This window comes from Heterodontus francisci, chromosome 35 (genome assembly GCF_036365525.1).
Source record: "Heterodontus francisci isolate sHetFra1 chromosome 35, sHetFra1.hap1, whole genome shotgun sequence".
Classification (NCBI taxonomy): Eukaryota; Metazoa; Chordata; class Chondrichthyes; order Heterodontiformes; family Heterodontidae; genus Heterodontus; species Heterodontus francisci.
The window spans coordinates 52039655-52051915 of record NC_090405.1 but is presented as its reverse complement, the minus strand read 5'-3'; the positions used below and the strand labels follow the sequence as shown (position 1 = coordinate 52051915).

Genomic DNA, 12261 nt, shown 5'->3' with positions numbered 1-12261 from the left:
TGCTTGATACTTGATCCACTTGGCCCACCTCATTCCCAAGCACCAGGTCTAGCAGTGCCTCCTTTCTTGTTGGACTAGCAACACACTGTTGTAGAATATTTTCCTGAGCACACTCTAGGAACTCTTGCCCTTCACTGCCCTTTACAGTACTGTTATCCCAGTCTTCTGTTTGGTTAATTAAGACTACCCTATAATTTTTGCACCTCTCTGTGATTTCCCTGCAAATTTGTTCCTCCATGCTCTTCCCATGAGCTGGCAGCCTATAGACAACAACTGAACAATGTAACTCCACCTTTTTTATTCCTTAGCTCTAGCCAAATAGTTTCTGTCCTCGACCCCTCTGGGGCATCCTTTTTGCCAGCACTGCAATGCTCTCCTTAATCAATACTGCCACTCCTCCCCCTTTTTTCCCTTTCCTATCTTTCCTGCACACCTTATATCCAGGAATATTTAACACCCAATCCTGCCCTTCTTTGATATAAAAACGAAATGCTAGAACCACTCAGCAGGTCTGGCAGCATCTGTGGAAAGAGAAGCAGAGTTAACGTTTCGGGTCAGTGACCCTTCTTCGGAACTCCCCTTCTTTGAGCCAGGTCTCTCTCATAGCTACAACATCATATTTCCACAGAGCTCCTGTATCTCACCTGTCTTATTAACCACACTCCATGCATTCACATACATACACATTAACCCTGATTGAGACTTTATTACTTTCTCCCTTACTTTGACCGCACCCAATATACTGTGCTGCTTGGTATTCCTCTCTAATACTAGCTCCTGGTTCCCACACCTCTGGTTAGTTGCCAGTTTTGCTTCTGTCCGATCTGGGCTCCCTCGCAGGTTCCCATCCCTCCTGACAGTTTAGTTTAAACCCTCCCCAACAGCACTAGCAAATCTCCCTGCAAGGATATTTGTCCCAGTCCTGCTAAGATGCAACCCGTCCATCCTGTACAGGTCCCACCTGCCCCAAAACTGGTCCCAATGTCTCAGAAATCGGATGCCCTCCCTCCTACACCAGTTCTCCAGCCACGTGTTCAAACGCTCAATTCTCCTATTCCTATACTCACTTGCTTGTGAGACTGGGAGTAATCCTGAGATTACTGCTTTTGAGGTCCTTCCTAGCTACCTAGAATCTGCTTTCAGGACCTCCTCCCCCTTGTCTATGTCATTGGTACTGGTGTGGACCGTGATCTCTGACAGTTCACCATCCCCCAGATGAATGTCCTGCAGCCTCTCCGTGACATCCTTGCCCCTGGCACCAGGGAGGCATCACACCATCCTGGAGTCATATTTGTTGCCACAGAAATGCCTGTCTGTTCCCCAAACTAATGAATCCCCTATTACTACTGCTGTTCCACTCCTCTTCCTCCCCTCCTGTGCAGCTGAGCCACCTGTGGTGCCACAACGTGGTTCTAACTGCACCCCTCTGAGGAACAATCACCCTCACCTGTAACCAAAATGGAAATCCGATTAGCAAGCGAGATCATATCGGGGGACACCTGCACTACCTGCCTGGTTCTCTTCGACTGCCTGGCAGTCACCCATTCCCTATCTGCCTGCATACTCCTAACCTGTGGTTTGACCACTTCCCTAAACGTGCTATCCATGTACTCCTCTGCCTTGCAGATGCACAACAGTGACTCCAGCCGCTGCTCAAGTTCAAAAGCCCGGAGCTCCAGCTTCTGCAGCCAGTGACCCTTCCTCACCTGTCCCCCTCTCCTCCTCTAGCCTGTCCCCCCCCTCCCTCCCCTCCCCTCCTCCTCCCCTTCTCCCATTAGCTTGTCCCCCTCTCCTCCTTCCCCCACTAGACTGTCCCCCTCTCCTCCTCCTCCCCCCCCCACTAGCTTGTCCCCCTCCTCCTTCCCCCCCCCACCCCACCACCACTAGCTTGTCCCCCTCTCCTCCTCCTCCTCCCCCCCCCCCCAACTAGCTTGTCCCCCTCTCCTCCTCCCCTCCCCCATGAGCCTGTCCCCCTATCCTCCTCCTCCCCTCCCCCACTAGCCAGTCCCCCTCTCCTCTCCACATACCCCCCCCCCCCACTCGCCTGTCCCCCTCTCCTCCTCCACCCCCCCACTCGCCTGTCCCCCTTTCCTCCTCCACCCCCCCCCCCACTCGCCTGTCCCCCTCTCCTCCTCCGCCTCCCCCACTCGCCTGTCCCCCTCTCCTCCTCCGCCTCCCCCACTCGCCTGTCCCCCTCTCCTCCTCCGCCTCCCCCACTCGCCTGTCCCCCTCTCCTCCTCCGCCTCCCCCACTCGCCTGTCCCCCTCTCCTCCTCCGCCTCCCCCACTCGCCTGTCCCCCTCTCCTCCTCCTCCTCCCCCCCCCCACTCGCCTGTCCCCCTCTCCTCCTCTTTCCCCCCCCCACTCGCCTGTCCCCCTCTCCTCTCTTCCCCCCCCCCCCCCCCACTCGCCTGTCCCCCTCTTCTCCTCCCCCCCCCACTCGCCTGTCCCCCTCCCTCCTCCTTCTCCTCCTGTCCCCCCCCCTCCTCCTTCTCCTCCTGTCCCTCCTTCTCCTCCTGTCCCCCCCCCTCCTCCTTCTCCTCCTGTCCCCCCCCCTCCTCCTTCTCCTCCTGTCCCCCCCCTCCTCCTTCTCCTCCTGTCCCCCCCCCCTCCTCCTTCTCCTCCTGTCCCCCCCCCCTCCTCCTTCTCCTCCTGTCCCCCCCCCTCCTCCTTCTCCTCCTGTCCCCCCCCCTCCTCCTTCTCCTCCTGTCCCCCCCCCTCCTCCTTCTCCTCCTGTCCCCCCCCCCTCCTCCTTCTCCTCCTGTCCCCCCCCCCTCCTCCTTCTCCTCCTGTCCCCCCCCCTCCTCCTTCTCCTCCTGTCCCCCCCCCTCCTCCTTCTCCTCCTGTCCCCCCCCCCTCCTCCTTCTCCTCCTCTCCCCCCCCCTCCTCCTTCTCCTCCTGTCTCCCCCCCCTCCTCCTTCTCCTCCTGTCTCCCCCCCCTCCTCCTTCTCCTCCTGTCTCCCCCCCCCTCCTCCTTCTCCTCCTGTCTCCCCCCCCCTCCTCCTTCTCCTCCTGTCTCCCCCCCCCTCCTCCTTCTCCTCCTGTCCCCCCCCTCCTCCTTCTCCTCCTGTCCCCCCCCCTCCTCCTTCTCCTCCTGTCCCCCCCCCTCCTCCTTCTCCTCCTGTCCCCCCCCCTCCTCCTTCTCCTCCTGTCCCCCCCCTCCTCCTTCTCCTCCTGTCCCCCCCCCTCCTCCTTCTCCTCCTGTCCCCCCCCCTCCTCCTTCTCCTCCTGTCCCCCCCCCTCCTCCTTCTCCTCCTGTCCCCCCCCCTCCTCCTTCTCCTCCTGTCCCCCCCCCTCCTCCTTCTCCTCCTGTCCCCCCCCCTCCTCCTTCTCCTCCTGTCCCCCCCCCTCCTCCTTCTCCTCCTGTCCCCCCCCCTCCTCCTTCTCCTCCTGTCCCCCCCCCTCCTCCTTCTCCTCCTGTCCCCCCCCTCCTCCTTCTCCTCCTGTCCCCCCCCCTCCTCCTTCTCCTCCTGTCCCCCCCCCTCCTCCTTCTCCTCCTGTCCCCCCCCCTCCTCCTTCTCCTCCTGTCCCCCCCCCTCCTCCTTCTCCTCCTGTCCCCCCCCCTCCTCCTTCTCCTCCTGTCCCCCCCCCTCCTCCTTCTCCTCCTGTCCCCCCCCCTCCTCCTTCTCCTCCTGTCCCCCCCCCTCCTCCTTCTCCTCCTGTCCCCCCCCCTCCTCCTTCTCCTCCTGTCCCCCCCCCTCCTCCTTCTCCTTCTCCTGTCCCCCCCCCTCCTCCTTCTCCTTCTCCTGTCCCCCCCCCCTCCTCCTTCTCCTTCTCCTGTCCCCCCCCCCTCCTCCTTCTCCTTCTCCTGTCCCCCCCCCTCCTCCTTCTCCTCCTCCTTCTCCTTCTCCTCCTGTCCCCCCCCCTCCTCCTTCTCCTCCTGTCCCCCCCCCTCCTCCTTCTCCTCCTGTCCCCCCCCCTCCTCCTTCTCCTCCTGTCCCCCCCCCTCCTCCTTCTCCTCCTGTCCCCCCCCCCCCCCCTCCTCCTTCTCCTCCTGTCCCCCCCCCCCTCCTCCTTCTCCTCCTGTCCCCCCCCCCCCTCCTCCTTCTCCTCCTGTCCCCCCCCCCCTCCTCCTTCTCCTCCCGTCCCCCCCCCCCCCTCCTCCTTCTCCTCCCATCCCCCCCCCCCCCTCCTCCTTCTCCTCCCGTCCCCCCCCCCCCCTCCTCCTTCTCCTCCCGTCCCCCCCCCCCCCTCCTTCTCCTCCCGTCCCCCCCCCCCCCCTCCTTCTCCTCCCGTCCCCCCCCCCCTCCTCCTTCTCCTCCCGTCCCCCCCCCCCCCTCCTTCTCCTCCCGTCCCCCCCCCCTCCTCCCCCTCCTCCTCCTTCTCCTCCCGTCCCCCCCCTCCTCCTCCTCCTCCTCCCGTCCCCCCTCCTCCTCCTCCTCCTCCTCCTCCCGTCCCCCCCCCTCCTCCTCCTCCTCCTCCTCCTCCTCCCGTCCCCCCCCCCTCCTCCTCCTCCTCCTCCCGTCCCCCCCCCTCCTCCTCCTCCTCCTCCTCCCGTTCCCCGCCCCTCCTCCTCCTCCTCCTCCCGTCCCCCCCCCTCTTCCTCCTCCTCCTCCTGTCCCCCCCCCCCCCTCCTCCTTCTCCTCCCGTCCCCCCCCCCCTCCTCCTTCTCCTCCCGTCCCCCCCCCCCCTCCTCCTTCTCCTCCCGTCCCCCCCCCCCTCCTCCTTCTCCTCCCGTCCCCCCCCCCCCTCCTCCTTCTCCTCCCGTCCCCCCCCCCCCTCCTCCTTCTCCTCCCGTCCCCCCCCCCCCTCCTCCTTCTCCTCCCGTCCCCCCCCCCCCTCCTCCTTCTCCTCCCGTCCCCCCCCCTCCTCCTCCTTCTCCTCCCGTCCCCCCCCCTCCTCCTCCTTCTCCTCCCGTCCCCCCCCTCCTCCTCCTCCTCCTCCCGTCCCCCCTCCTCCTCCTCCTCCTCCTCCCGTCCCCCCCCCTCCTCCTCCTCCTCCCTCCTCCTCCTCCTCCTCCCGTCCCCCCTCCTCCTCCTCCTCCTCCCGTCCCCCCCCCTCCTCCTCCTCCCGTCCCCCCCCCTCCTCCTCCTCCTCCTCCCGTCCCCCCCCCCCTCCTCCTCCTCCTCCTCCTCCTCCCGTCCCCCCCCCCTCCTCCTCCTCCTCCTCCCGTCCCCCCCTCCTCCTCCTCCTCCTCCTCCCGTCCCCCCCTCCTCCTCCTCCTCCTCCCGTCCCCCCCCCCCCTCCTCCTCCTCCTCCCGTCCCCCCCCCCCTCCTCCTTCTCCTCCCGTCCCCCCCCCCCCTCCTCCTTCTCCTCCCGTCCCCCCCCCTCCTCCTCCTCCTCCTCCCGTCCCCCCCCCTCCTCCTCCTCCTCCTCCCGTCCCCCCCCCTCCTCCTCCTCCTCCTCCCGTCCCCCCCCCTCCTCCTCCTCCTCCTCCCGTCCCCCCCCCTCCTCCTCCTCCTCCTCCTCCTCCCGTCCCCCCCTCCTCCTCCTCCTCCCGTCCCCCCCTCCTCCTCCTCCTCCCGTCCCCCCCCTCCTCCTCCTCCTCCTCCTCCCGTCCTCCTCCTCCTCCTCCCGTCCCCCTCCTCCTCCTCCTCCTCCCGTCCCCCTCCTCCTCCTCCTCCTCCCGTCCCCCCACGCGCCTGTCCCCCTCTCCTTCCCCCGTCCCCCCACGCGCCTGTGTCCCTCTCCTACCCCCCCCCCCCCACTCGCCTGTGTCCCTCTCCTACCCCCCCCCCCCCACTCGCCTGTGTCCCTCTCCTACCCCCCCCCCCCACCACTTGCCTGTTCTTCTCTTTTTTTCTCCCTCCCCCCACTCGCTTGGCCCCCTCCCTTCCCCCACCCGCCTGTCCCCCTCTCCTACCTCCCCCCCCCCCCCCCCCACTCGTCTGTTCCTCTCCTCTTTTCTCCCCCCCCCCCCCCACTTGGCCCCCTCCTTTCCCCCCCCCCACTCGCCTGGCCCCCTCTCCTCTCTTCTCTCTTTTTCCCCCCCCCCCCCCACCTCACTCGCTTGGCCCCCCTCTCCTCCCCCCACCTTCCCCACCACAGATTGATTGTTTAGGAAGATATTTGCTCTAGCAATGGAACATTAGTGTTTCCAAGCATCTTGTGATGTTTCACTACATTAAAGGGGTTCTATATCAATGCAGGCTATTAATGAATGTCGTGGATGGTTAAGTTGGCAATTCTTGTTTCAAATGGAGTAGAATTCCACAAGTAAGCTAGCTGTGGTGCGCCTACATGGTTTGCTATTGATTGCTCAGCCTTTGTTCTGCTCACTAGTTTAATTTGATTGTGTTTTTAAATGATTCTTCTCAGCTTCCTTCCAGCTAAGGCAGCAGAGAGACGTTAAACACTGAAGCTTTTAAAACAGACTTCTAATTAGAATTTGTTGTGATTGGAGAAATTTGGGCATGTGGATCTTGTCTTTTACACTACTAGTATTACAAAATTGTGGTTTATCAAGTTGGATCTCAGAATGAATCAATTCAGAATGTAATCATGCAGTCATCAGGTGGAACCCTGGCTTTAGTTGGAGACGCATTATCTGAAGCGGTGCAGCTACATCTGATGTCGTGGAAAACTACCTCAAACAGTGGTTGTCTTTGCTGTTGGAGATGGTAATTGCAGGCACAATAAGATCACCTCTAAGTGCCCTTAATGCCATCATGAGCCGGCTGGCTACTGGGGATTGACATTGACAGGAACACAAAACTGTCGAACATCTCCCTGTAATATTAATGGAATAGGTTCCAGAGAACTGTACAATAAGCCAGGCCGTCGAGAGTAATTTTGTGTAACTGAAGAATGAACTTTGGGTGTGTCTTCCTCGGCACCATTGGCAGGGAGTTTTTAAAAATTCCAGAGCAAGGAAGGCATTGACTCATTTTAACTGTCTTTAGATTGACATGCTGCATTGCTTTGGATGTAGCTATTTTAGTTCAAATGTATTTGTTCATTACCAAAATTTTAATTTTATTTTTTCAATGTAGAGGTGTTAGAATGTCCCATAAAGCGTTGTGGAATATGTAGCACTGAAGTTAATATAGAGATCAGCAATGATTTTTATCTCTTTTTATTTTTTTAAAAATTTATTTTATTTAGAGATACAGCACTGAAACAGGCCCTTCGGCCCACCAAGTCTGTGCCGGCCAACAACCACCCATTTATACTAATCCTGCATTAATCCCATATTCCCTACCACATTCCCACCATTCTCCTACTACCTACCTACACTAGGGGCAATTTACAATGGCCAATTTACCTATCAACCTACAAGTCTTTGGCTGTGGGAGGAAGCCGGAGCACCCGGCAGAAACCCACGCGGTCACAGGGAGAACTTGCAAACTCCGCACAGGCAGTACCCAGAACTGAACCCGGGTCGCTGGAGCTGTGAGGCTGCAGTGCTAACCACTGCGCCGCCCATATGTAGTTTTGCAAAATGATATAATATGTGACATAAGCTGTAACTGAAGCCCTCTAACCTTCTCCAAATAGGAGTAGATCCTAAGAACTGCAGATAAAAGAAGGCTAATCTGTTCCACCACACAATCCTCAGAAATATCTTCAATGGCAATTTTGGAAGAAGTATAAAACTGTACTCCTTTTAAAAGATCAGATTCAGTGTGTGCTCTCATGTACAAGACATCTACAGCTGTGTTTGGGAGGCGGGTGAAAGAGGAGGAGATTTATCTGTTAGTTCTCACTGCCTCATTGCTCGATTACTGGTTCGAGTTGGATTTAAATAATCAGAGTCTGTCTTGTTTTGCTTTCTCAGAATTGCAAGTCTGGAGGATGAATAGATGGATGGGCTGGTAAGATGGGTGGAGTAGTGGCAAATGGAGTTTAATCCTGAGAAGTATGGGGTGATGCATTTTGGGAGGACTAACAAGGCAAGGGAATATACAGTGGATGGTCATATCCTAGGAAGTACAAAAGGTCAGAGGAACCTTGATGTACCTGTCCATCGATCACTGAAGGTAACAGCACAAGTCGATAAGATGGTTAGGAAGGCATAAGGGATACTTGCCTTTATTAGCCAAGGCATAGAATATAAGAACAGGGAGGTTATGATGGAGCTGTATAAAACGTTAGTTAGGCCACAGTTGGAGTACTGTGTACAGTTCTGGGCACCACATTATAGGAAGGATGTGATTGCACTGGAGAGGGTGCAGAGGAGATTCACCAGGATGTTGCCTGGGCTGGAGCATTTCAGCTATGAAGAGAGACTGAAAAGGCTAGGGTTGTTTTCTTTCCATGGAGCAAAGAAGGCTGAGGGGGGACCTGATTGAGGTATACAAAATTGAGGGGCATTGATCGATTAGATAGGAAGAAATGTTTTCCCTTTGCAGAGGTGTCAATAACCAGGGGGCATAGATTTAACATAAGGGGGAGGGGATTTGAGGAAAAAATTTTTCACCCAGAGGGTGGTTGGAATCTGGAATGAACTGCCTGAAGAGGTGGTAGAGGCAGGAACCCTCACAACATTTAAGAGCTATTTAGATGAGCTCTTGAAACGCCATAGCATACAAGGCTGTAGCCGGAAAATGGGATTAGAATAGGTAGGTGCTTGATGGCCGGCACTCATGATGGGCCAAAGGGCCTGTTTCTGTGCTGTATGACTCTAACAGAAAATACTTTCACATGAACTTGTGAATTCTTAGTGACCCTTTACTACAACGTAAGCCTTTTTAGGCTATCACGTATGATTGTAAATTCATACTGTAACTATATAAGCAACAAAATCCTAAACTAGAGTACCCAAATGAATTACATGCACAATTGGTGGATTCCTTGCAGTGCGTAAAACAACATGCATCAGTCATGCTCACTTTGTTTTTTTTAACCAGGACACCGAGTTTGCATCAAAATGTTGATGGAATTTCACATTCGCGATTATCTAATGCCCCCTTCCCCTTTTTCACTAGGCCAATCCTTAGCCTTGCCTCATCCTTGGTTCTGTACTTTCTCTCCTGTCCCTTCTGAGTTCAGCTTATTAATGAGATCCATCTCCTGCTCCCTTGACCCCATTCCCACTAAACAACTGATCATCTAATTTCCTTTCCTGGGCCCTGTGCTATCTGGCATTATAAATAGTTCCCTTTCCTTGGATATGGTCTCCTTCCCTATCAATACTGCCCTCCTAGGGAGGAATAAAAAGCATTCTCGACCCCCATGTCCTTATGAACTGATACTCTATCCTCAATTTAGTTTTCCACTCAAGGGTTTGCATGTTTTCTCACCACCTAAATCTGTGACCATCTTTTCTGCAAGTCCATATTTGAATTTTTTTAGTCAGCTTTCTATTCTTGACGACACTGGAACCAAGCTAATTGTTGTCACGAATAACCTCCTCTGTGTCTGAGGTGCATGTTACTTTCTGCAATCTCTGACACAGTCGACCATGTAATTGTCCTCCAATACCTCACTTCGGAGACTGCCGTTGCTTGGTTCCACTCTATAGAATTGCAGCCAGAGCATTTCTGGCAATAGCTTCTCATCCTGCCCCTACACCAATATGCTGGATTGCCCTTTGGATTTCTCCTTCGGGTGGAGGCAGAGTGGGTGGGGGAAACCTTCTCACCTACAATGCCCTATTTGGCAACTTCTTCCAATGACATTGAATCGTAGAATGGTTACAACACTGAATGAGGCTGTTCGGCCTATCATGTACATACTGGCTCTTTGCAAGAGCAATTTGCCTAGTTCCTTTTCCCTGTAGCCCTGCGTTTTTTTTTCTCTAAAGATAATTGTCCAATTCTCTTTTGAAGGCCTCGACTGAATCTGCCTGCCTCCACCAGTCTCAGGCAGTGCATTCCAGATCCTAACCACTCATTGCATAAAAAGTTTTCTTCCCGTCACTGTTGCTTCTTTTGCCAATTACCTTAAATTGGTGTCCTGGGGGTTCTCAACCCTTCCACCAAAAGGAACAGTTTCTCCCTATCTACTTTGTCCAGATCTCTCATGATTTTGAACACCCCTATCAAATCTCTTAATCTTCTCTTCAAGGACAATAGCCCCAATTTCTCCAATCTATCCACATAACTGAAGCTTCTCATCCCTGGAACCATTCTGAATCTGTTCCTCATCCTCTCTAATGCATTCCCACCCTTCCTAACGTGTGGTGCTCAGAATTGGGCACAATACTCCAGTTGAGGCCAAAGCAGTGTTTTATGCAAGTTTATCAAACTTCCTTGTTTTTGTACACTGCCCCTAGTTATAAAGCCTAGGATCCCATATGCTTTACCGACAGCTTTCTCAACCTGCTGTGTCACCTTCAACTTTTGCAGATATATCCCCAGGTCCCTCTGCTCCTGCACCCCCTTAAAAATTGTACCCATTATTTTATATTGCCTCTCCTCATTCTTCCTATCAAAATGAATCACTTTGCATTTCTCTGCATTGAATTTCATCTGCCATTTGCCCATTCCACCAGCCCGTCTATGTCCTCTTGAAGTTTATCACTATTCCTCCTCACAGTTCATTCATATATATGAAGCAAAGCAGGTCGGAGCCCCACTGTATACTTTCCTTCAGTTTGACAAACAACTGAACACCAGAGTTTCCTGTCACTCAGCCAATTTCGTATCTGTGCTGTTACTGTCCCTTTTATTCCATGGGCTTTTATTTTGCTGATAAGCCTGTTATATGGCACTTTATCAAATGCCTTTTGGAAGTTCATGTACAACACATCGACTGCATTACCCTCATCAACCCTCTGTTACCTCGCCCAAAAAAAACTTGAGCAAGTTAGTTAAACATGATTTTCCCTCAACAAATCCATGCTGGTTTTCCTTAATTCACATTTGTCCAAGTGACTTTAATTTTGTCCTGAATTATCGTTTCTAAAAGCTTTCCCATCACCAAGGTTAAGCTGAGTGACTGGCTGTAGTTGTTAGGCTTATCCTTGCACCCTTTTTTGAACGAGGGTGTAACATTTGCAATTCTCCAGTCCTTTGGCACCACCCCCTGTCTAAGGAGGATTGGAAGATCACGGCCAGTGCCTCCACAATTTCCACCCCTGCTTCCCTTCCCTCAGTATCCTTGGCTGCATCTCATCAGTTCTGGTGACTTATTGCATTTAAGTACAGACAGCTTATCTAATTCCTTCTCTTTATCACTTCTAGCCCATTCAATGTCTCATAACTCCCCTTTCACTATGACTTGGGCAGCATCTTCCTGGTAAATACAGATGCAACATACTCATTTAATACTTCAGCCATATCCCTTGCCTCCATGCATAAATTCCCTTTTTGATCCCTAATTGGCCCCACTCCTCTCTTTACCACCCTTTTACTATTTACACGTCTGTAGAAGACTTTTGGATTCCCTTTTTTATGTTGGCTCCGGACTCTCTTCATACTCCCTCTTTACTGCTCTTACTACTTTTTTTCACTTTCCCCTCAACTTTCTCTATTCAGTCTGGTTCTTAATTCTATTATCTGCCTAATCTCTGTCACATGCACTCTTTCTACTTCATCTTGACTCTCCATCTCTTTTGTCATGGGAGCTCTGGATTTGTTTGTCCTACTTTCCCTCTTGGGAATATACCTCGACTGTACCCAAACTATCTCCTCTTTTTAAAAAATAGTCCATTGTTAAGTTACAGTTTTGCCTGCCAATCTTTGATTCCAATTTATCTGGACTAGATCTGTTCTCACCCCATTGAAGTTGGTCCTCCCCCAATTAATTTTTTACTCTAGATTGCTCCTTATCCTTTTTCAATAGCCAACCTAAACCTTATGATACTATGATCACTGTCCCCTAAAGTTTCCCCACTGACACTTGATCCATTTGAGCGACTTCATCCCCCAGATCCAGCAATGCCTTCTTCCTTTGTTATCTCTTCTCCTTTGTTGTCTCTTGCCCCACCCCCACTTTACTTGCTTATAACTTTTTACATTTCTAATATTTACCAGTTCTGAAGAAGGGTCACTAACCTGAAACGTTAACTCTGCTTTTCTCTCCACAGATGCTGCCAGACCTGCTGAGTATTTCCAGCATTTCTTGTTTTTATTTCACATTTCCAGCATCTGCAGTATTTTGCTTTTAATGCCTCCTTCCTCATTGGGCCAGAACCTTCCTGATCTAGAAAATTCTGAACACACTACAGAAACTATTCCCCCTCTCTGCCCTTTATGCTATTACTATCCCGGTCTATATTAGAATAATTAAAGTCCCCCCATTATAACTTAGATAATTCTTGCACCTCTCTGTAATTTCCTTGCAAATTTGTTCTTCCTATCTTTCATGGGGTCAAATTTGAAAATGTACACTGACAAAACCCAGCTCTGCCTCTCATCCCTCCACTACTTCTGTGCT

General features: G+C 53.5%; 1 protein-coding gene across 5 annotated transcripts in view; it reads left to right on the top strand.

Annotated features, from left to right (window-relative positions):
• prc1b (protein regulator of cytokinesis 1b) overlaps positions 1-12261 on the top strand; it is a 41219-nt gene that overhangs the window by 5836 nt on the left and 23122 nt on the right. The gene's annotated exons all lie outside the window — the stretch shown is intronic.